General features: G+C 38.8%; 3 pseudogenes; all 3 read right to left on the reverse strand.

The window, feature by feature from the left end:
• Positions 1–1,723: 1,723 nt before the first annotated feature.
• Positions 1,724–13,249, reverse strand: LOC136142062 (serine/threonine-protein kinase MRCK beta pseudogene; annotated as a pseudogene).
• Positions 13,250–13,252: 3 nt separating this feature from the next.
• On the reverse strand, positions 13,253–14,227 carry LOC136142063 (serine/threonine-protein kinase MRCK beta pseudogene; annotated as a pseudogene).
• A 218-nt stretch (positions 14,228–14,445) lies between these two features.
• The window catches only part of LOC136142065 (serine/threonine-protein kinase MRCK beta-like), a 36,655-nt pseudogene continuing 24,998 nt past the window's right edge, over positions 14,446–26,102 (reverse strand).

The following is a 26,102-nucleotide window of genomic DNA, read 5'->3' on the forward strand; positions in this document are numbered from 1 at the left end:
GTGCTCCGCAGTGGGAGAGGCCACAACAGTGAGAAGCCTGCGTACCACAAAAAAAAAAAAAAAAAAAAAAAATAGATTGCATACTTAAAGATATCCATGGAATACTCTCTCAGGCATGCAGTTAATAGTGTTTTAAGATTGCCTCAGGGCACTTCAAATGAGTTAAAAGCCCTCCTCAGAGTTGGATTTGATACTCTGTTGGTTCCCTCCTATAATAGTTATTTGTATGCCTGTTACAAGCCCATGTAGTTGCACGATTCTACACTGTAGGCCCAAACGTAAGTTTTCCAGCCTTTATTTTCATTGATCCTTTCTAATCTTGGTCCTTCTAGACCTTGTGTGTCAGAATCTGCATTTCACAAGATCCCCAAGTGATGTGTGTGCTCATGAAAGTTTATGAAGCCCTGCTCTCAAAGAATGGTTCCAGTCTATTTAAATGGATCCCTAAATACCTCATACGTGCCTGGAAAAGGGTTAGGTTTCTAATATGTGTTACTTCATGTAGTCCTTACCACATCCTTACTATCATTCTACTTCTTAAGATTTAAGGATTTTTTAAGTTAATTATTGAAAATATAAAATATATATAATTGTAGAGATAAAATAACGAGAAACCTCTGTTGTATCCTCTACCCAGATTCCATTGCATGGCCACACATTTTTCATGATTATTTTGAAGCAAATCCTAACCATCACACCATTTTATCCTTAAATAGTGCTGTGTTTCTAAAACAGTCTCTCTGTTTTTGACACAGCCATGATGCCATTACTACTAAAAATATTTCTTAGGTTATTCCTTAGTATCCTCAAACATCCAGGCATTGTTCATACCTCCCTAATTGTCTCATAATTGTGTTTGTCTTGTTGCTGATGCTCCTTTTTAAGTAACTGTTTCAATTAGCATCTAAATAAAGTTCATCTATTGTGATTGTATGTTTTGTCTTTGTCTCTGTCTCTCTCTGCAATATGGTGATTTATAAGAAATATACATTTTGTCATTCATGTTTAGCAGAAGAGAGTCTGGGGACCCCTCCTGCCAGGGCCTCTGTTCCTGGTAAGGTCTCAAAGAAGAATCTGAGGTCTTACTGGTTGCAAGAGTTTATTGAAGATAAGGAGAGAACGGAGAGAACACCTCAAGAGAGAGGTGGGCCAGGCCAAGGAAGGCAATGGCCCTGGAGGCTGGGATGTAGAGTTTTTTGGGGTTTTTTTAAGGTACGCGGGCCTCTCACTGTTGTGGTCTCTCCCGTTGCGGAGCACAGGCTCCGGACGCGCAGGCTCAGCGGCCATGGCTCACAGGCCCAGCTGCTCCGCGGCATGTGGGATCTTCCCGGACTGGGGCACGAACCCGTGTCCCCTGCATCGGCAGGCAGACTCTCAACCGCTGCGCTACCAGGGAAGCCCTGGGGTGTAGAGTTTTTAAGGCAAGGTCTTTGATTGACAGTGACAGCTGCAGGTTATATAACAAGAGGCTCTGCTGTGCATGTCCTTCCCATAATTGTCTGTTATAATCAGATGTATGTATTCATAGAATATTTATGAACATTTAATGAGCCTAAAGGCCACCAAAGGTTATCTATGAACATGATAGCGTGAGGTGTGCACATGTGCCAGAGTGGGGAAGTCCCTCCAGTCGGCCATTGGGAGATTTTTCTGGTCCCCTGACCATGTTGGTGTACTGATGGGGGTGTGTTTGGGGTTGGGTTGGCAAATAGCTTGGCAGGATTTAGGCGGCTACTGGATGTTCAGCCGACGGGGCCGCCTCTTGTCGCTCATGGCTAACTTCCTGCCTAACGTTCAGACGATCAAAATCTATTTCTCGCATATATTTGGTCTTCATCCACAGTTCCTGGCTCAGAGCTCCCAAAACCCTTGGAATTTCCTGAATGATAAGATGAATTGGGAACATCTTTTGTTAAAATATTTGGTCTCTTGTCCTCAGTTCCTCAAAATGCTTCAGAGTCATAAGGATGAAATGACTATCTTATTATTCATTATGTAGGGGAGGAAAACTTTTCCTTTTTTCCCTTCAAGGTTCTTTGGCTGGTCTAATAATTAAATTGACATAAGACAGGTTAACAGGAAAAACCAAGTTTAATTTTGTATGTACAGGAGCTCATAGAAATAGGAGCTCAAAGGAGTGACTAAAGCAGGCAGCTTTTATACCTTTTAATGAAAGAAACAATTTTTTTGTGAAGAATTGACAAAGGCATTTGGACTAGGGGTAGTAAATGGCGAAGAATTAACAAGGTTCGTTTATACAGTCTTCTTGGCTCTAAATTCCCTGCCTGTGTTGATATGGATGTCTTCTACCCTCCTGGTACAGGGAGGGTACCTTTCACATTGGAGATTTATTTCCTGCTTTCAGGGAGACAAAGGAGGGTCAGAGTGCCCTTCTTGCACTGGCTGTTTCTTGAGTAACTTTAATTCAAAATAATCAATATGCCAAAGTGGTGTATTTGGGAATGGCCTGTCCTGAACCCGATCAATAACAAGCCCATTTCACCACAGCCAGGTTTATGTTAATGAGGTTTGGAAAGCACCTAAGGATGGGGGCTGGTTCCCAGGAGAACTAGTCATGAATAGAGGGGTGAAACTTTCAGTCTCACCCCCTGACCTCCTGGGTGGGGAGAGAGGCTGCAGGCTGAATCAGTTGCTAATGGCCATGACTTAATTAGTCATGCCTATGTAATGAAGCCTCCATAAAACCCCCAAAGGACAGAGTTTGGAGAGCTTCTGGGTTGGTGAACACATGGAGATGTGGGGACAGGGGAGCACCTAGAGAGAGCATGGAAGCTCCAAGCAATTTCCCTATACTTTGCCCTAGGCATCTCTTTCATCTGGCTGTTCCTGAGTTGTATCTTTTTATAATAAACTGGTAATCTAGTAAGTAAAATGTTTCTCTGGGTTCTGTGAGCCACTCTAAATTAATCAAACCCTAGGAGGCGGTTGTTGGAACCCCGCATCTATGCTTACCCAGGACAAGTGGCAAACTGGGCTTTCCACTGGTGTCTGCAGTATGGTTGTGTTTGGGGGTGGGGACAGTCTTGTAGGATTGAGCCCTTAACCTGTGGAATCTGATGCTATCTCCCAGTAGATAGTGTCAGAATTGAGTTAAATTTTAGAATACCCAGCTGGTGTCCCAGGTATTTGCTTGGTGTTATGGGGGAAAACACCCCCTCCATACATTAGAATTGGGCATGTAGAATCTAAATACTCTCCCTAAATCTCATTTAATTTCTGGGTTACTACAAAGGAAGACATTTTTTATTCCAATTTACAGAGGACAAAACTGGAACTCAAATTAACTACATTGCCTGAGATTAAGTAGCTTGTAAATGGCAGTGCCAGAATTGAAACCAGGCCTGTCCGCTTCCATTAATTCTTCTCTACATCATGTTACTGCCCTTACATTGTCCCAGTTTTATTTCTTCACTCTCATGTAGCTCATGACTTCTTGCCTTTTCATTCTTAAAAATTGTTTTGTATCCACACATGTCCATTTAAGAAGTCCACAGGTTAAAGTCTAGTTTCCTGGGAAGTCAGACACACGCTGAAATGATGTCACTACCCTCCAACAATAAGTTACAGAATGAGGAAAAAGGGCTGTGTGTGCGTGTGTGTGTGTGTGTGTGTGTATGTATGTGTATGTTTTGATTGCTTTCTGGATCATTAATTTTTTTTTTTTACATCTCTGTTAGAGTATAACCGCCTCACAATGGTGCGCTAGCCCCTGCCCCACAACAAAGCAAATCACCCACACATACACACGTTCCCACATCCCCTCCCTCTTGCGTCTCCCTCCCTCCCACCCTCCCCATCCCACCCCTCCAGGCAGTCACAAAGCACCGAGCTGATCTCCCCGAGCTACGTGACTGCTTCCCATTAGCTATCTACCTTACATTTGGTAGTGTATATATGTCCATGCCTCTCTCTTGCTTTGTCACAGCTTACCCTTCCCCCTCCCCATATCCTCAAGTCCATTCTCTAGTAGGTCTGTATCTTTATTCCTGTCATACCCCTAGGTTCTTCATGACATTTTTTTCCTTAAATTCCATATACATGTGTTAGCATACAGTATTTGTCTTTCTCTTTCTGACTCACTTCACTCTGTATGACAGACTCTAGGTCTATCCACCTCATTACAAATAGCTCAATTTCGTTTCTTTTTATGGCTGAGTAATATTCCATTGTATATATGTGCCACATCTTCTTTATCCATTCATCTGATGATGGACACTTAGGTTGTTTCCATCTCCGGGCTATTGTAAATAGAGCTGCAATGAACATTTTGGCACATGACTCTTTTTGAATTATGGTTTTCTCAGGGTATATGCCCAGTAGTGGGATTGCTGGGTCATACGGTAGTTCTATTTGTAGTTTTTTAAGGACTTCCATACTGTTCTCCATAGTGGCTGTACCAATTCACATTCCCACCAGCAGTGCAGGAGTGTTCCCATTTCTCCACACCCTCTCCAGCATTTATTGTTTCTAGATTTTTTGATGATGGCCATTCTGACTGGTGTGAGGTGATATCTCATTGTAGTTTTGATTTGCATTTCTCTAACGATTAATGATGTTGAGCATTATTTCATGTGTTTGTTGGCAGGCTGTATATCTTCTTTGGAGAAATGTCTGTTTAGGTCTTCTGCCCATTTTTGGATTGGGTTGTTTGTTTTTTTGTAATTGAGCTGCATGAGCTGCTTGTAAATTTTGGAGATTAATCCTTTGTCAGTTGCTTCATTTGCAAATATTTTCTCCCATTCTGAGGGTTGTCTTTTCGTGTTGTTTATGGTTTCCTTTGCTGTGCAAAAGCTTTGAAGTTTCATTAGGTCCCATTTGTTTATTTTATTTTTGTTTTTATTTCCATTTCTCTAGGAGGTGGGTCAAAAAAGATCTTGAGTGATTTATGTCATAGAGTGTTCTGCCTATATTTTCCTCTAAGAGTTTTATAGTGTCTGGCCTTACATTTAGGTCTTGAATCCATGTTGAGCTTATTTTTGTGTATGGTGTTAGGAAGTATACTAATTTCATTTTTTTACAAGTAGCTGTCCAGTTTTCCCAGCACCACTTATTGAAGAGGCTCCCTTTTCTCCACTGTATATTCTTGTGTCCTTTATCAAAGATAAGGTGACCATATGTGCATGGGTTTTTTCTCTGGGCTTTCTATCCTGTTCCATTGATCTTTCTGTTTCTGTGCCACTACCATACTGCCTTGATTACTGTAGCTTTCTAGTATAGTCTGAAGTCAGCGAGCCTGATTCCTCCAGCTCCGTTTTTTGTTCTCAAGATTGCTTTGGCTATTCGGGGTCTTTTGAGTTTCCATACAAATTGTGAAATTTTTTGTTCTAGTTCTGTGAAAAATGCCAGTGGTAGTTTGATAGGGATTGCATTGAATCTGTAGATTGCTTTGGATAGTACAGTCATTTTCACAATGTTGATTCTTCCAATCCAAGAACATGGTATATATCTCTCCATCTATTTGTATCATCTTTAATTTCTTTCATGAGTGTCTTATAATTTTCTGCATACAGGTCTTTTGTCTCCCTAGGTAGGTTTATTCCTAGATATTTTATTCTTTTTGTTGCAGTGGTAAACGGGAGTGTTTTCTTGATTTCACTTTCAGATTTTTCATCATTAGTGTATAGGAATGCCAGAGATTTCTGTGCATTAATTTTGTATCCTGCTACTTTACCAGATTCATTGATTAGCTCTAGTAGTTTTCTGGTAGCATCTTTAGGATTCTCTATGTATAGTATCATGTCATCTGCAAACAGTGACAGCTTTACTTCTTCTTTCCCCATTTGCATTCCTTTTATTTCGTTTTCTTCTCTGATTGCTGTGGCTAAAACTTCCAAAACTACATTGAATGAGAGTGGTGAGAGTGGGTAACCTTGTCTTGTTCCTGATCTTAGTGGAAATGCTTTCAGTTTTTCACCATTGAGGACAATGTTGGCTGTGGGTTTGTCATATATAGCCTTTATTTTGTTGACGAAAGTTCCCTCTGTGCCTACTTTCTGGAGGGTTTTTATCATAAATGGGTGTTGAATTTTGTGAAAAGTTTTCTCTGCATCTGCTGAGATAATCATATGGTTTTTCTCCTTCAATTTGTTAATATGGTTTATCACATTGATTAATTTGCATATATTGAAGAATCCTTGCATTCCTGGAATAAACCCCACTTGATCATGGTGTGTGATCCTTTTAATGTGCTGTTGGATTCTGTTTGCTAGTATTTTGTGGAGGATTTTTGCATCTATGTTCATCAGTGATATTGGCCTGTAGTTTTCTTTCTTTGTGACATCCTTGTCTGGTTTTGGTATCAAGGTGATGGTGGCCTCGTAGAATGAGTTTGGGAGTGTTCCTCCCTCTGCTATATTTTGGAAGAGTTTGAGAAGAATAGATGTTAGCTCTTCTCTAAATGTTTGACAGAATTCACCTGTGAAGCCATCTGGTCCTGGAATTTGTTGGGAGTTTTTAAATCACATTTCAATTTCAGTACCAACTTACATTTCTTCAAAAATCCCTACTTCCACCAGCCACTCCCCAAAGCCTAAATTTCTTTCAATTTTCTCTATAGTTAGCATTTACCATCTGAGAGTAGTATATTTATGTGTTTACTGTTTATCTCCAGCAAGGGAATTTGTGAGAAGATATTTGTTTAGTTAATTCTCATATCACTAGTGCCTAGAAAAGTGTGCACTGTGCCAAAGGTAGTCACTAAATCTTTGTTCACTTAAGAAATAAATAGTAATTTTAAAACTCCTACTAGTTTAACGTTAGCCTTAATCTACATAGGTTACAACAAAACCCTTGGCATTGTAGGCATAGTTTCTTTTGTATTTGTGAGAATACCAGAATCAGTACAGGGGGAAAACAAGTTTACCAACTATTAATGATGGCTTTTTAAGAATGTCCCAAAGCATCAAGGCCTCAGGTTCTGTTGTCCTCTTGATTGATCCATCCATTCTGTGCTTCTAAGAAGCTGATGGCTCTCTTCAGCTTATATGTAAAAGCCTACTTCTACTATAGAATAGTGCATTTGGGAAGGTTTATGTTCAACTTTCAGTGCACTATTACAGTAAAAATGTTCAATGAGTGGCTATTTTAAACTTTAAGCCTATCTTAGAGTGCTTTCTCACTCTCCTTTTAAATTCATTTTCTTCATTCTTATCTCTTTTCAAGAGATTTTATTGAAATGGAAAAGGGTTGATGGAGATAATTTTGTACAAGGACCAACTTTCTATGATGAATGTACTTACACTCTGAATTTTCTCACTCTGTCTTTGGCTCTCTCCCTGGAACCCCGTACACTTATTGTGTTAATTACTGTCATTGCATTGATCAAATTATGTTTTCTGTTGACTTGCTTTTACATTTACCTGTGCTGCCCACCAGGTTGTGAATTCCTAGAAATCTAAAGAGCTTTTCTTACGTATTTTTTTGTCTCTCTCTCAATGTTTTGTGCATGATATGTGCTCTGTCATTGTTTAATTGAATTGAACATATGCCTGAACAAAAAATGGCTCTTTTAACCTACTTGACTCATACTCTTTGGGCTGGATTTATCAGCAGTGTTGGAACGTTTTTGAACTAGATTATGTCTAAAGAAGCATTATGCATGGGGGCATTATGTGGATGGAAATAAAAATGGTGGATGGAATGGTGGACAGAAGTAAAAATGTCTAACCTAGATAAGAATTTTGAACAGCTATGGAGGGGTGGGAACTAGTTGCTTTTACATATTTATAAAATTGTCATTAGTAAAAGAGGGGGACCCACTGTGTACTGCTAATAAGAATATATCTGTTGGGTAGATATTAAGGAGCACAAGTTTCACCTCAAGCAAGAAAGCACTTTCACAGTACCATTCATCAGTAGAATGGTTTCCTCCCAAGTCAATGAATTCCTCAACACTGAAAACATTAGAGCAGGAACATTAAGCACCTCTTGATAAAGCGTGACTCCATTAGTTCTGTGAAATGTGTTGGTGTTATCTTCCAATAATTAAATAAAATTTTGGCTAAAGAAATTAACCAGTTTAACCTCTTGATGGATCTTTTCTCCAAATATGAAGTCTAAATACATAACGCTCTTTTTTGTTTTGTAAGTAAAAGTTAAGAGAATTCCATTCTGATTTTACTGTTTTTTTGCAGTCCTTTATCCTCTTTAATATCTCAAAGTTGAGGAAGCCTAAGCTCATTTTATACATGATAGAACTGAGCCTTCTAGGATATTTCAGTATCCCCAAGAAAATCTACATCCCTCAGATTCTGGAAATTCAAGCTGCCTTGTCTCAATACCAAGGAGTTAAACTTCAAAGAAAACAGGTTATTAGTAACATGCATAATGCAGTACCTAGTACTGTCCCTGGTACTGCAAAGTACTAAGAAAGGAGAGATTATCTTCACTAACAGGAGTTCGTAATATAATTGAGGAGAGATTCAGCTACCTGAATGCCAATTATTTATTATTTTTTTTTTTTGTGGTACACGGGCCTCTCACTGTTGTGGCCTCTCCCGTTGTGGAGCACAGGCTCCGGACGCGCAGGCTCAGCAGCCATGGCTCACGGGCCCAGCCGCTCCGCGGCATGTGGGATCTTACTGGACTGGGGCAGGAACCCATGTCCCCTGCATTGGCAGGCGGACTCTCAACCACTGCGCCACCAGGGAAGCCCTGAATGCCAATTACTGAATGATATTTTACATTATAAATAAGCAACACATTACATCACAATAACCTAAATTACATACTAAATTTGAGTGCTAAATACTGGTATTAAAATTTAAAGATTTGTCTTTCTTAGAGAATAGTTATCTGATAAAGACCATGAGTACATTTTAAGAGAAGTGAGTTCTTGATCTGACAGGGAACTTGGTTACAGAAGTTGCGCTGGAGTTCAGGCTTAGGCTGGCTCTAAAGGATAGGAGGGATTTTGATGGCAAGAGTATATCAGAGGAGAATGATGGGTTATTTTTGAGTAATTTATCTTTGATCTGGACTAGAGCTTTTATTTATTGATTGCTTACTTATGGTCTCTTGGTGCCCCTTTATTCTGTTTTTTGTAATCTAGAAGGAATAAGCCAGATTTAATATAAATGTTGATATATTATTAAATACAAGTGATAATACATAAACAATGTGGCCAAATATTTTTAACAATTCAAAATTCCTTTCTTTTTTCGTACACTTCCTTCCAGACTGCTGCATAATAACAGAAACATAATTTATTCTCTTGGGCTGCTCCTGGACTGTACAGTATATATAGTGTTATGGATTCTAAGCTATGTTTTCGCTACATTTGGTCTTGTTAAATTTTCATTTGTTATTCTAGGATGAGTTATGTTAAATGTAGTATAGTTTCTAAGTCTGAAAGAGTGAAGGCTACAGATTATAAGTTACAGGGTATTCTGTTCACTTGAACTTCCCAGAGAAGTGAGATCCTATATTCAAATGCTAAGTGGCCAGGTAGATAACAAAGATGTTAATATTAGGTCTAGTATAAGCAATAGGGGTGATGTAGCCTAGGGCAAATGGCAGATTGGAAAGTAGATGCCCTGACTGAATGTTCAAATTAAAAGAAAAACTAAATGCTTGGGCCAGCCAAACAATGATGGGATCATATTTAGCTCACCAGCTGCCAGTTTGGTATCCCTCATCAGTTGGTTTTTGTTTGTTTGGTTTGGTTTTATTTTTGTTTTTAAACTTGAAAAATGTAAAACTGCAGTTGTCCTACCAGACTTTGTCTGACTTCTGCTACAGGCCTCAAATAGACTAGACTCAAGAATTAGGGAATGCATCCAGAAATATCTACTTGACTAGGATAACAGGGATTCCTAGATACAGAGATAAGATTTGTGGAAAGTGTCCTAGTAAATAATTTATTCTAATTGTAGATAACATTGGTGTGAACATGTTGAATGTCTCCAGGTGGCCTTCAGTGCCTCCTTAAAAATGAAGTCATCAATATAAAATAACTAGGGAAAAGGTATAGTTTGGGAAATTACATTATGTCTGTAATGACAGGTGCTTTGGATAAGTGATGAACATTTAAACTGGAGCTGAATAATAAGAATGTCCAGGTGTTCCATTCAGCACAGCCTGAAGTCAAGAGCAGCTTTAAACATTGAATGCAAGTTTCCAATTCAGTCACCCAAATCTCTTTACTGTAACACTATTCTCAGTTATTAATCTGAAATTGTGGATAAATATTTGAGTCATTTATTCATTCAACAAATATTTATCGTGTATTGTGTGCCAGACTGTGTTTTAAGCACTCAGATTACATCAGAGACCAAAACAAAAATCCCTGCCCTGTAGAGCTTAGAGTCTAGCAAAGGGGTTACAGACAATAAACAGTACACATAATAAAAGATAAATTTTCTTGTATGTGGGAAGTGATAAACACCAGAAGAAAAAAGAAAAGGAGCAGTGTAAGGTAATGGGGAGTGCCAGGGAGTGGGTGTAGTTGGCAGTATGATGTAGAGTGGTAAGGCAGGATCCCTTAAGAGGATGGGAACTGAGGGATGTGAAGAAAAGGAGTAAGTTAGTTAGATATCTGGTGGAAGTGTCTTCCAGAAAGAGGGAACAGTTGTTATGAGATCATCAAGGGGGATGTTATAAGGAGGCCAGTGTGGCATAAGTGGAATGAGCAAAGAGAGAGGAAAGTAGGAGAAAAGGTTAGAAAGATAACTGAGCATTGGACCCTGTAGGGACTTTGAGGCTGGCTCTCTTAAGGATTTTTTTACCATGAATGAAATGAGGAGCTATTGCATGGTTCTGAGCTTGAGAAAGAATGAGGCGGCCACCAATTTATATCTATATCATCTATATCTATATCTGTATAAGTGATTACTTAAAAAAAATTAACTGCTTTAACTTAAACTGTTGTCTGCTGATTTATTGAGGGGTAAGTTGTTTAAAAATGATTGCATGATTCAATAATTACAAAAACACAATTTACATTTAAAAAGTAAAAACCAGAATCCTAAACACATGCCAGACCCACAGAAGGTCCAGTAGATCAGGGTAGGGCAGGCAGGTGCCAGGTGTGGAACACTCTCAGGCACAGAATTGATGGCACCTGCATCACTCAGTGCCTAGTCATGGTAAGTGCACATGCTATATACAGTGTTGCCAAGAATATGTCAACCAGTTGGAGAGCAGAAAAAATCTTAAGAAAATACAAGTTTAAGAAAATGACACCCCACTGTCCTCACACTTGCTCAGAGGTCCTGAGGCCACAGGTAACAAGCTGTGTCTGCTGGCCACAGTAAATTACCAACTTTTAATGAGATATGGTAAAAAATCTGATTACTAAACATGTAATACATGGAGGGATGATATTAATACATGTGCAGAATATCACTGCTGACCAAGGGCTGTGGGGCAATATAGAGGAGTATGTTAGATGATACCACATGGTCAGTGCTGGGTTACCAATCATGGCATCTTCATTCACAGCCAGGGACCAGGGAGCAGTGTGGGTAGTGAAATGTCCCATCATCTGCTTCATGGCTCCCTTGGGCTCTGGCCACCTTCTAGCCCCAGGAGTCCTCTAAGACCCCTGGGATATTCATTGGCTAAGAATGGGTATTTTTATGACAGAAATCAGAAGCTGTGGGAGTGACTGAGAAGCAGAGAATGCAGCCAGACTTCCCAATAGCAAGGAGTAGTGAAACTTCCTGATTGTGATGAAGGATGGACAAATACACGCAAGGGACCCGGAAGAGTGGGCTAGGAGGTAGGGATGACTATAAAGCCCACTGTTGGTGGGCCTCTACCCATGACTAAAGAATTGTTAGAAAGACTTCTGCAGCTTAATATGCAATAGCTAAGTGAATAAAAATACCACAAACTAACCTCTATTTTGCTCTGTCTTCAAAATTCTGGTGTTCATGAGAACAGTAAACACTTTCTTATTCTCCTAAGACTTCAGGAAAATAGCTTCAGAAAATAGGAAAAATTATATTGTCTGAGGCATTATCCAGAGAGGCCACATTCTGGGTCTCTAGGCATTGCTCACCCACATTGTCATCTCTCTTGCTCTGGAACTTTTGCAAGTATCTGACACCCTTAACATCTCCAGAGGACTTGTTGTTAAAGTAGATTAAGCATGGAAGCTCACAGTTGAGGAGGTTTGATGGTACATTAAGAGTTTAGTGGTCTTATCCTTCTCAGACCAGTTATTTGGACCCATTCCATAGTCTTAGCATCATCATTAAGGTGTATTGATATCACACTCACTGTATACTGTGACGTGGAGAGAGCAGTAACTATAAGTAACTATAGTTTGAGGGCCATATTAGCTCCTGCATGCTTGACCTTTGATGTGAGTCTACGTGCAATCCCATATGGCTAAAGCAAAACAGGTATTCCTCATTATTGAGCTGCACAGAGCAAATGTCATCAAAAGATTACAGTGAGAGGAACATAAGTGAGGGACTGCTGGAATTTACCAGGCTTAGACATTGCCCATCTTCATGGATACTCAACAGAGAGAACCCAGGAGAGTAGCCAACACAGAGCTTTTCCTTGAACATTGTCATGCACTGTACAGTTCCTGGAGCCACAGTTTCATTGAACTGTCTGTGAGAAGGTTTAGTTCTATGGATTTCGTAGCAAAAGATCAGGCATTTCACTGCTACAAGCAGACAGGTTGAAGAACTCTTCCTACGTGTTGAACTTAGGATGTCTAGGCAGCCCTTTATTTCTGGAAGCTTGATGTCAAAGCTCCCTTCCACTGCCTCAAAGGAAGAGTATGGATAAAATGGAGCATGGTCCTATAAATGGAATATTTATAAATGGAATATTTCCTGCCATATCAATAAACAAAGGATGTCACAGTCACCAATGATTGCAATCCTCCAACGTGAGCTGGTGAGCCCTGAGGAAACTCAGGGTTGAAAAGAATACCTGCCATCTAGCAACCATCAGACTGCAGCCGCTCCCTGCGGTGAGCCCTGAGGAAACTCAGGGTGTGAAAATACAGGCCCTAGATAGCTAAGGTGCATATCAGAGAAATGATTTCAGTGAGTCCAGGCCCTTGCATCTTCCCATACATAGAAAAGCGCTGAATTCCTTAACTTGAGGTATCTGGTTTTCTTTATTTAACAGTAATCGTTTGACCTTCCCAATTACGTGCTCTTTATTGCAAAACTCCTATATATCCTGGCCCCTCCCCTCGCCTCCTGGGCTGCAGCCCTCATTTTGCCCCAAATAAAACTTAACTCACAGCTCTCACGTTGTGCATTTTTTAAAAGTCAACAGTCCTAGCAACAAAGCTATTCCAATAACAGAAAAGCGTTGTAGTTTTCTTTTGGGGGAGAGAAAGTCCAGTATGGTACACTTTCTTACAAACAGTAGCTTGAATGATCACATCACAGGTAATCTCTATTATGTACACACTTAGCTTTAAACCAACTGCAATCTTAGATGATTTTCCATAACAGGTGTCAGAATTGCTTTAATAAGAGACAGTATCCTGTCATAGGCTTCTAGTGGAATATGCACAACATGATTTTTCAGTCTGTTTTTATGCAGGATAGATTGGAGTCCTTCTAGAAACCTAGCCAATTTCCTCTTTTCTTTCTCATTTTCTGTTAGAATTAGTAAAGAACTAGTCTTTAAGTTGTACTTAAGAGAGAAGCTGTCACCCTGAATATACAAGGAATATCAGCTCGGATCACGTATAACAGCTAAAGCGAGGATAAAGCTCATCAAAAAATCCTCACCTCTAAGATACAAGATTGGCTCACAATAACTCCAGGCTGGGTGGGTTTTCCTTCGGGCAAATCATACAAAGAGTAGACAGTTATATACCAATACATAAATCTTTGTCATCCTTTCTCCACACTGGTATGTTTTGCACCTTAAGGTAAACTTTGTAGGGTGTTCCTAGGCCTTTCTGCACATCCACTTTAACAGGCCCCTGGGACTGCCTAGAGGTTGTACAGACCTTGGGAGCACTGTCTTTGTGGGATACACACCTCCAAGCGATAGCCTTGTTAAATTAGTCCAACCATGAGTGAGGTGCAATGGCTACAGCAAGTAAGACTGGAAAAAAACTTGATGCTAAATCAATGACCTTTTGGCTTTGGTTCAACCAATAAGACGGCCTATGTGGTGACAGTGGCACAGCAGCTGGCCTTTGCTGCAGCCGAGACATGTCTTCTTGCTGTTCTGGGCTTATGGGCATGAAAATTGATGGGGACACTTCCGGGTTTGGAGTTTGTGTTTCTTACTAGCTCAGCTAGTTCTAAGTTTCAAATCAGTGCAGGAGATGCAGTGTTGAAATAGTTAAAAATAGAATCACAAGAATCTAGAGTTTTGAGTTCTGTATTTATTCTAAATTTATCTCGTTTTATTCAAAATTTCCATATCATCTTGTTGCTTCAGAATCCTTTAGTTTGCTTCCAGAAGAGAGGTTTGTATTTAAAAGTTTCTCAGTTAATTTTGAACAAGTTCCTTGGCCTGGTTGCTTACCTCAAAAGCAGACTGAAAGCCCTGCAGACATGCTCAGCTTCTTACTATGATGGCCTTTCCAAAGTGGATCCAGCATTCATGATGCCAGACTAGACCTTTTCGGTTTCAAACTCTTTGGTCATTTTAGAAACAAGAGCTTCAAAATACTGCTGGACATCTTTTTCATTGCTGATCCAATTCATGGTTTCTGCAATCTAAGCTTCTCAGCAGGCCGCCTACTCGTAGCTGCCAAATCCATAACCTCAACTTCATATTGTGTATTTTGAGCTCTTAGGTTATCCACAACAGGTCAAAGCCTTTCATTTTCACCAGTAATTTCTTGTTTTCTTCGCACCTCATTGCACTTTCTTTTTCAAAAATACATCTTTCACCGTGTCTTCTGCCTCTTCCATTTCATTATGACTTTCTTGTTTTTACTCTTGTTATTTCTCTTTTAATTTTTTTTTTTTTTTTCTGCAGGATAAGCTGATGGCTCTCTGAATCACACACCTTGTTTTTCTGCGTTTTTTGCTTGTTTGGTTTTTGTGGGGTTTTTTTTTTTTTTGGCTTCTAAGACATAGAACATTTCATGTCCAACACATTCCTTTATATAAAACAAGACTTTCTCCTCAAGTTCAGATTTTATTTCAGAAATCTCTTGCTGGTATTCTGAAGTGGAACCTGGAATTTAACCTCCTTGGCTTGTTAGGGGGACCTCAAGCTCACTTTCTGTTTGTTTAGAGAGGTTCTCTCTGCTTTCATGAGGCTTGTGTTCCTGTGAAGCCTCAACAAAAGTATCCTCAAGCTGAGCTTCCAGGTCTTTCCTGAACGTCTTGGTTTCAGAGATTTCCTGTTCCATGGAGTTACTTTTCGACATGGCCACTTCCATCTCTTCCTCTTTGTCATTAAGCTTTCAGGAAATCTTCTGCTTCTGTAAGCCATGCATGCTTCTATCTCTGAGAATTCCTGCAGGGTCAGCTTTTATTGCTGATGGGTATCTTTGTGGTTTTTTGGCTTGGGATTTTGGACTGTCTGAAGGTTCAACCAATTGCTTCTAAAAAATCTTATTTTTCCTGCCTCATGATGTGGTACTGGTTTTCTAGGCCTTTCAGTCTAGGTGTGGATCTTCATGTTCTTGGCAAAGTGTTACTATATTCTCAAGTTGTTGCTTGAGCCTAGTTGAATCATCTACTTATCCTTTAAATATATACTTTATTCATTTAATTTTTTAATTTCCTTTTTCTTGGTTTGAATTTCTATGGCATGAAGTGAACAATGTAGAGTCTGTGCATTCTTGTAACTTCCTATTTAGTTCCAGTTTCTCTTGGTCTAGTTTTCATACTCATCTTTCATCCTTCTATCTTTAATTCTTGACTGCTATAGACCTGGCTGGTTTTTTTGGCACTGAAGTCAGGGCAGTAAACGAGAGAGGAGCCCCTGCCCTCATGGAGCTTCTGTTCCAGTGGCTATAACAGAGAAAACAACAACAAATAAATAGGTAAATAATATGATATAACAGTCTAAAAAGGAAAATAAGTGAGTTCAAGGAGAAAGAGAGTAAGGGATAGCTCTGTGTGGCAGACAGATGAGGCATCCTGCGGATATATTTAAGCAATTGGCTATTGTGAAATTTAATGAGAATTCCTTTCAAAGTGCTATTAACAGTCCCTGGCTAGTTGTAATAACTGAGTCAATGTTCTAATATTGTCATTAGTAACAGAATTAGGATTTCAGCTTTCCAGAATGATCTCAATGGCTACTATAGAGATATGGGCTTTTTACTATTGAGAGTATTATTGGGTCCACCCTGGATTATAAGAGACACTGTCATAGGGACAGAGAGTTTGGGCAGGAAGGGAAGAAGGGGCAGGGGCAGGAAGGGAAGAAGGGGCAGAGGCAGGAATGCAATTCATGGGGAGTGAGGAGTGCTTTGGATAACCTCCAAATCATTTACATTGTGTTTCAGAATTTGTTTGTTTTTATGTTGGAAAAATGTATCTGATTTGGGAATGCACCAAGATCACATGGTTTAACAGATGCCAGAGTGTTGAAATCCCCGATTTTGCACTGTGGTTTCCACTAAAGACAAGGGAAGGAAACATTGTATCCTGAAGGAGCATGTAATAATCAGAATGAAGTCTTTCTGCCTCCTCCTATTTTATAATAAGTTCACTGCCTGACTGGTACTTTGGTTAGACCTTACTAAGGACTCAGGTAATATCTCTGGGTGATTATTTTTAGCAGAATTCTAAAAATTCCAAAGAAAGCATAATATTTTCTGATAATTAACCCCAAACCTAGGGTGTTTTCACAATTTTGAAAAGCCGAGAGTTGATTTCAGCTGTGTGTTTCAGGTACCATGAGGGTAACCTGAATTAGGAGTGCTTCCATGTTAAAATGCAAGCACAAGTCAAGTGTTCATAATTAGCAGAGGGGAGGTAAGAACACGAAGGTTTACAACTCATTATATTCTTCATCCCACGGACTTTTAAGATATATTCATTATATTGAAAACAGCTTATATAATCCCTACATTTTAGTACCCAGGTTTCGAGTGAGTAAATGTAGACCAAAAGAAAAATTTGAGGTGTTTTTAAGAGAACTAAATGAGTTATTGGAAAATAAAATTTAAAGTAAATGATAGAATTCTAGATTATTTGACTAGATAATATAAAACATATATATGGGATGGTTGTTCAGATAATAACTGTTTTCCCATTCTAGAGAAATGGTCTCAACTTTGGCTTGGCTGGACATTGGAATCACCTGGGGAATTTTAAAACTACAAATGTCGGGCTTCCCTGGTGGCGCAGTGGTTAAGAGTCCGCCTGCCAATGCAGGGGACGTGGGTTCGTGCCCCAGTCTGGGAAGATCCCACATGCCGCGGAGCGGCTGGGCCCATGAGCCATGGCCGCTGAGCCTGCGTGTCCGGAGCCTGTGCTCTGCAATGGGAGAGGCTGCAACAGTGAGAGGCCCACGTACTGCAAAAAAAAAAAAAAAAAAAAAAAACTACAAATGTCTTCTTGCTACCCCAAAATGCTGATATTAATGATCTGAAGGGTGACCGAGAGTGCTGAAAGTTTTAACTACTTCCCAGATTTTTCTGATGGAAAGCCAAAGTTGAGAACCCTTGCTCTAGAACACTGGTTCTCAAACTTTATCATGCATATGACTTACCTGGAGGGCTTGTTAAAACAGCTTCTGAGTCCCACCTCCTGAACTCCTGGTTTAGCAAGTCTTTGGTGGGACCTGTAAATTTGCCTGCTGAGGTCGCTAGTTTGAGGAGAGACTTTGAGCTTGTTTGAAAGAGAATTTCAGGTCCTACTCCAGATCTAAGGAATCAACAGCATCTGTATTTAAAAAATATCCCTGGGTGATTCAGGTTCTCAGTAAAGTTAGTGAAGCTTGGGGACCTAGAAAGACTGGATAAGGGAAAATGCCATCAGGAGGGATTAGATTAAACATTTTGGCAGAAAACGACATTAATACTAGAAATGATGTTGCTCTGGGACTCTTTAGGCTTGATACATATCTTTATAACATTAGAGTAGATTTTGTTTCTGCTACTCATAATTCTGTCTTTGTATATAAACTAATGAAATACAAAAGCAGGTATTACTTAACTTTACCCTTCAAATAACTCCACGTTGTAAAGCATATAGTCCCCAAATTACAGAGAAAACAGAAACATTATTAGACTATTTACCTCTTATACTTTCAACCAGCTCTTAGATGAGCGAAGCTAGATTTGAAATCACGTTATTATATCTAGTACAACATTTTGCCTCCTTCTAACTTTTTTATCTTAATAAAATTTTATAATAGCTTTAGATGTGCAGCAAAGTTTTAGAAATAGTACAGAGAGTTCCTATACCCCTCACACCTAGTTTCCTCTATTGTTAGCATATTACATTAGTATGGCACATTTGTCATGACTGATAAATGTATATGGATACATTATTGCTAACTAAAGTTTCTACTTTTTCGGGATTTCCTCAGATTTTTCCCTAATGTTATTTTACTCTTTGAGGATCCTCACTGGGATCCCACATTACATTTAGTTATCATGTCTCTTTAGACTCCACTTGGTTATGACAGTTTCTCAGATTTACCTTGTTTTAGATGAGATGACCTTGACAGTTTTGAGGAGTACTTGTCAGCTCTTTTGTACAGTATTCCTCAATTTGGTTTTGTCTAATGCGTTTCTCACGATTAAACTTGAGTTATAGATTTTGTTGTAGAAGACCACTGAGGTAAAATACCATTATCATCCCATCATATCAAGGGAACATGCTATCAGCAGGACTCAGTGTTAACATTGATCACTTACCTGAGATATTGTTTATCAGGTTTCTCCACCAGAGTTACTTTTCCTCACTTTCTATACTGTACTCTTTGGAATGAAGTCATTACACTCTGCCTCCAGTTAAGGAGTGGGATTTAAGTGCTACCTCTTTGAGAGCCCTGAGTATTCACATAAATTATTTGAAATTGTTCTGCAAAGGAGATTTGTCTATTTTCTTTAGTTTACTTATTTATTTGACCATTGACTATGATCTTTCTTTATTTATCTGACCATAGTCCGTTGACTGTGGACTCTTGGATATTTATTTTATACATTGGATTATAATTTTATACTGCTTTCTGTATTTTCTTGCTCAAATTGTTCCAGCTTTGTCTATTGAGAACTCTTTATTTTTTGGATTCTTTTGTCCCTTTGACACATCCTTATCTTCGTGTTTGTTTCTGAGAATTTCTATAATTTCTATCACTGCAATATGGTCCACAGTCACTGTGTATATTTCTTGTCCCAAGCCTAAAGTTGGCCATTTCTCCAAGGAGTCCTGGTTCCTTTTGTTTGAGAATGTTTTTATTTTTTGGAGAATGGGTGCCAGGTGTGCTTATTGCAACTGGTGTGTCAATGCTTCTAGGCCCTCTCAGCTGACGGAGCAAGGAAATATATGTGTGTATACGAACCCCTACACATATACATCCCTATAAATACTTGTGTATGTATCCATCCATATCTGTATTAAGCTAAAACATGAGTTCTTTCTGGTATCTTCAATTATAATCCAGTACCACGAGTCATTCTAACCTTTCCCCATTGCTTTTCTGTAACCTCCCAGTCCAACAATGAGAGACCTGTATCCATCATTTTCCATCTGTTTATTTAATTGTTAAATTTGGTTTATGTGTATAGTACTTTCAGTGTTGGTAACCTGCACCACTATGAGAACCAACTTTATCAAACCAGATTTTTTACTGCTTTTACATGACCAGTTTACTAAGAAACTTGTATAAAATTATTTTTGAGTTGTGAAAATCCATTACTTATATAGTAAGGCTTCAGTGTTTTAGTGGATTATGTTCCAAATGAGGGACCAATTAGAGATGCACAGTAAGAATCATATAGGCAATGTTTGGTAGATGACAGTGAACTAAACTCAGGGACGGTTTTCAACTGACACAAAATGGTATATATTTGCCAGTGGATAAAATCTTGGCATACTTCTTTGTTAGTCGGTAACTAGCCTCTGTCCGTAGTGCCCACACCTTACGCCTGGGCTGTCTACCCACTCCCTCTGGACTTCATACTTACTCAAGACCTAGTAACCAAAGGCTTAATACCTGGCATAGTCAGGATTCTTTGGGGTCCTATGCTATTTATCTATTTTTCTATAGTTCCCTTTTACATTGGAGGATTTATTAGCATTAGAAGCTAACTATTCTGAATATGACCCTTTTCCATATGATACATGATCATGTTTCCAAAGACATAGTAGTTATATTTCTAATGCCATCAGGAGCAGTGGCCCTGCACATTCGCAGTTGGCTGGTGTGCAGTAGCTTCAGTGTCATTAACGGCAAAGCTGTCACTGAAATGTCTCCTCTATGAATTTCTTGCCACACAACTCTTGGGTTGTGCCTAATTTAATTACCCACTCTAAACTAATGTCATTAGTGCTTTCCCTATTCATGGGTGAGATATATTTTAGCAGAATTCTTGGACTTTTTCTTAAAAAAATATATGACACAATCTTGTTCATTTTGGAGTTGCTGGTGTTAAGGTACTGGATTATATAAATTTTTTCTGACTTTAAAACACAGGTAAATGGAACTTTGCACATATATTTTAATATGTTAATAGGGAGTTTAAATGATAAATAATTAAATTATAATTTAGACTTCATTTGTTGATATGATAATTAAGTATTCTGTTCTGTTTTTAAAGTTAAAGCAGTGCTTAAAAGTCTTTATCATAAAAGTGTAGAATATTATGTTTATGAGAAGTATATTTTAAAATATGTAAATCTGACGTTAAAACTGAGAATGTAAAGCTCTTAATTATATTTACTGTTTTCTTATATGGCAGACATTTTGTCATCCTTGTTATAGAATCATAAAACTTCTGGATGCATAATAAACCTTCTTATGCTTGTCTCATTAATATGATAAGGCATTGCCACTCAAATGGAAATTATGCTATTAAAAAAAATGTCAGTGCATACCATGGTATTTGTGCAGGGTGCATATGGGTATATTGGGTTGGATTCTAGTATTTATTAAAGTATTTTAAGCATTCCTCTTCTAGATACTTTACTGTTTTTGAAAGAGGAGGAGCCTGCATCACATAGAGCAGACCAGCAGAAAATGAATCAGACCCAGATTTAAACCACTTGGAATGCACTCAGGTGGGCAACAGCATAGTAACTGTAATGTAGGTAAAGTAATATCTCGTTCCTGGGGAGGAGGTCAAGATGGCAGAGTATAAGGAGGTGGAGCTCATCTCCCCCCACAAACACATCAGAAATATATCTACATGTAGAACAATTCTCACAGAATACCAACTGAAAGCTGGCAGAAGATCTCTTATACAACCAAAGCTACAAGAAAGATGCCCACATAACTGGGTAGGACAAAAGGAAAAAGAAGAAAAAAAAGGTATCAGGATGGGACCTGTGCCCCTGGAGGGAGCTCCAAAAGAGGAAAGGTTCCATCACCCTGGGACCCCCTTTGCTGGCTAGGAGGTCTGCTGGAACAGATAGGGAAATGGAGTGGCCTGGGCTTTGCTCGAGAGGAATGTGCAGCTGCTAGCTTGCTGGCAGGTGGGATAGAGAGGGATCAGCACTGATGGCTGCCACATCGTTGTCACTCTTCCCAGGCCAAGACATGTGCCTGCTGGTGCACACAGCAGCTGGGTGCTGAACCTCAGCCTTCAGAGGACAGATCTGTGGAGAGGACTCGGTTTGGCTGCATGGAGACAACCTGAACGGCCTAGTGTGTGGTCTGGGCCACCATTGCTGGTGCACACCAGATAGAGTGCGGGTCTGCCACAGAAGTGCCATTCTCAGCATGCTCCCAATGAGGTGCAGCTGTGGCAGTGGTGGGCTTTGGGTGCCCATATACACTGGAAGTGGAACTGACAGCTAAGCCAGTTATCAGGGCTCCCACAGTGTGGGCAGGTCCAGGGGCGGTGCCAGCAGCAGCAGACCTTGTGGACACACACACTAGGTGGTGGATGGTATCACAGAATCACATGTCCCCAGTGGACAGCTCCTGGGAAGGAATACACAGTGGCTCCTTTCCCAACAGGAGCACTGTGGTCCTGCCTACCTCACACCACAGCTTAGAAGTGGATCTGGGGGCTTCTACTTCAAAAACTGGGGAGCAGACCCTGCCCCCAATAAGACGCTGACAGCCACAGACCAAAGAGGATGCCCTGCCCAACATCCAGTGCAGATACCACAAAAGCCAAACACACCCTCTATCAAGGGAACAACGGCCAGCACACTCTGAGGAAAGACATGGCAGGCATCCATACCAAAAACAACCCTCTCACCAAAAATATTGGACTCATACAGTCTACACAGGGATGCTCCCACATAAAAACAGCCCTTCAAGACCATAGTAGATAATTGTTTCTCCTCAATTCATAGAGTCAGGGAAAGTTCAATAAAATGAAAAAGCAGAGGAACTACTCCCAATTAAAAGAACAAGAGAAGTACCCTGAAAGAACAAACAATGAAACAGACCTCTCCAGTATACCATACTCTGAGTTCAAAAAGGAGGTAATAAAAATGCTAAAGGGATTAAGAAAAACTCTTGATAGCAATGCAGATCAGGGAATTCCCTGGCGGTCCAGTGGTTGGGACTTGTATTCAGCGCTCTCACTGCCGGGGCCCATGTTAAATCCCTGGTCGGGGAACTAAGATCCCACAAGCCATGCAGCATGGCAAAAAAAAAAAAAAAGAAAAATGCAGATCACTGGAACAAGGAACTAGAAACTATAAAGAGGAACCAATCAAAATTAGTCAAGTCAATTGCAGAGATTAAAAACCAAGCTAAAGGCAATGAATAGGAAATTAAATAATGAAGAAGAATGAATAACTCATCTGGAAGATAGAATAATGGAAATCACCCAATCAGAACAGACAGAAAGACAGAATTTTTAAAAATGAAAGCAACATATGAGATCTATGGGATAGTATTAAGCGTGCCAACCTATGCATAATAGGGATCCCAGAAGAACAAAAAAGAGAAAGGGGGATTGAAAATGTACTTGAAGAAATTATGGCAGAAGCCTTCCTAAACCTAAGGAAGGAAACAGATATCCAGGTACAGAAAGCACAGAGGGTCCCAAACAAAATGAACTCAAACACACCCACACCAAGACATATCAAAATTAAAATGGCAAAAGTTAAAGATAAAGAGAGGATTCTGAAGATGGCAAGAGAAGAGTCAGTTACAAGGGAACCCCCATAAGGCTATCAGCTGGTTTCTCTACAGAAATTTTGTAGGCCAGAAAGGAGTGGCATGATATATTCAGAGTCCTGAAAGAGAAGAAACTGCCACGTAGGATACTCTACCAAGAAATATGATCATTAAGAGTAGTAAGAGAGAATACGAATTTCTCAGATAAGCAAAAACTAAAAGGATGCAGAAATGCTAAACCTATCCTAAAAGAAATATTGAAAGGTCTTCTCTAAATAGTAAGGAAGCAGAAATCTATAGGAAAGGGAAAGACACAATACTAAAGGCAAATATATTAAAAAATGAAGATCACTTTAATAAGCCAGTGTGTGGATTTAAAAACAAAATCAAAAAATTTTTGTAAAAGGAATTATAACTACAATGAACAGCAAAAGGATAAACATAACGACGTGAAATAGGACAGCAAAATCACAAAATGTCAGGGGGGAGTGTAAAAAATGTAGATGTTTTAGAATGTGTTGGAACTTATATGATTACCAGTTTAAAGCAAGTAGATATAGTTATGGGTTAACATACTTGAAAATCAGGGTAATCACAAATCAAAAACATAAAATAGATTCACAAAAACCAAAAAGAAAGGAATGCAAGCATAATATTGATAGAAAAGAAAACCATCAAACCACAAAAGAAAAAACAAAAGAAGAAAGGAACAAACTACAAAATCACCTGGAAAACAAAATTTAAAGTGGCAGTAATTACATACTTATCAATAATTACTTTAAATGTCAATGGACTAAATGTTCTGATAAAAAGACAGAGAGTTGCAGATTGGATAAAAAATAAGAACCTACAATATGCTGTCTACAAGAGACCCACTGTAGGGCAGAAGTGACACACAGATCGAAAGTGAGTGGATAGAAAAAGATATTTCATGCAAATGGAAATGACAAGAAAGCAGGGGCAGCAATACTCATATCAGACAAAATAGACTTTAAAACAAAGTCCACAAAGGAAGAGATCCATAAAGAAAGACAAAGAAGGATAGTATATAATGATAAAGGGATCAATACAAGAAGATAATATTATACTTGTTAACATATATGCACCCAATATAGGAGCAACTAAACACATAAAGCAAATGCTAACAGACACAAAGAGAGAAATTGGCAGGAAGAAAATAATAGTAGGAGACTTTAACACCCCACTGACATCAATGGACAGATTTTGCAGACAGATCAATAAAGCAACAGAGATCCTAAATGATACAATACACAGTTGGTCTTAATTGATATCTACAGGACACTATATTCCAAAAACTCCAGAATACACCTTCTTTTCAAACATGCATGGAATATTCTTTAGGACAGACCACATAGTAGGACATAAAACAAGCCTTAACAAATTTAAGAGGATAGAAATTATTTCAGGCATTTTTTCTGACCACAATGGTATGAAACTAGAAATCAACCACAGAAAGAAAAACGAGAAAAAGATTATGGGAGACTAAACAACATGCTACTATAAAATAAATGGGTCAATGAGGAAATCAGAAAATATCTGGAGACAAATGACATTCAAAACACAACCTCACAAAATCTAGCAAAACCAGTTCTAAGAGGGAAGTCCATAGCAATACAGGCCTTCAAAAAACAAGAAAAATTTCAAATAAATAACCTAACCTGCCACCTAAAATAATTAGAAAAATAAGAACAAACAAAACCCAAATTCAGCAGAAGGAAGGAAATAACAAAGATCAGAGAAGAAATAAATAAGAGATAAAAACAATAGAAAAATCAATAAATCCGAGTTGGTTTTTTTAAGGGATAAATAAAATTGACAGACCTCTACCCAAGCTCACCAAGAAGGAAAGAGGAACCAAATAAACAAAATAAGAAATTAAAAAGGAGAAATAATAACTGACACCACAGAAATCCAATAAATGGACAAAATGAACAACCTAGAAGAAATGCACAAGTTTCTAGAAACATAAAGTCTGCCAAAACTGAGTCAAGAAGAAACAAATAATTTGAACAGACTGATCACTAGAAGTGAAAATAGAATCTGTAATTTAAAAAACTCCCTACAAACAAAAGTCCAGGAGTCTATGGCTGCACTGGGGAATTCTACCAAACATACAAAGAAAAACTTATACCTGTCCTTCTCAAACTATTTCAAAAGATTGAAGAGGAGGGAACATTCCCATAATCATTCTATAAAGCCACCGTCGCCCTAATACCAAACCAGACAAAGACATTACAAGAAAAGGAAATTACAGGCCAATATCTTTGATAAATATAGATGCAGAAATCCTCAACAAAATATTAGCAAACCAAATCCAATAACACATAAAAAGGATCATAAAGCATGATCAAGTTGACTTCATCCCAGAGTCACAAGGATGGTTCAACATATGCAAATCAATCAATGTGATACACCACATCAACAAAAGAAGAGACAGAAACCACATGATCATCTCATTAGATGCAGACAAACTATTTGATAAAAATCAACATCAATTCATGATAAAAACTTACCAAAGTGGGTATATAAGGAGTATATCTCAACAGAATATAAGCCATTTATGACAAACTCACAGCTAATATAATACTCAAAGTTGAAAAGCTGAAAGTCTTCTGACCAAATTCTGGAAGAGACAAGGATGCTCACTTTCAACACTTCTATTCAACATAGTATGACATGTCCTAGCCACAGAAGTCAGACAAGAAAAAGAAATAAAAGACATCCAAATTGGATGTCTTAGAGAATTGGATGTCTTATTAGAGAAATGCAAATCAAAACTATAGTGAGGTGTCACCTCACACGGGTCAGAATGGCTATCATCAAAAAGTCTACAAATAATAAATGCTGGGGAAAGTGTGGAGAAAAGGGAACCCTCCTACACTGTTAGTGGGAATGTAAATTGGTAC

The sequence above is a fragment of the Phocoena phocoena genome, chromosome X, assembly GCF_963924675.1.
Source record: "Phocoena phocoena chromosome X, mPhoPho1.1, whole genome shotgun sequence".
Lineage (NCBI taxonomy): Eukaryota > Metazoa > Chordata > Mammalia > Artiodactyla > Phocoenidae > Phocoena > Phocoena phocoena.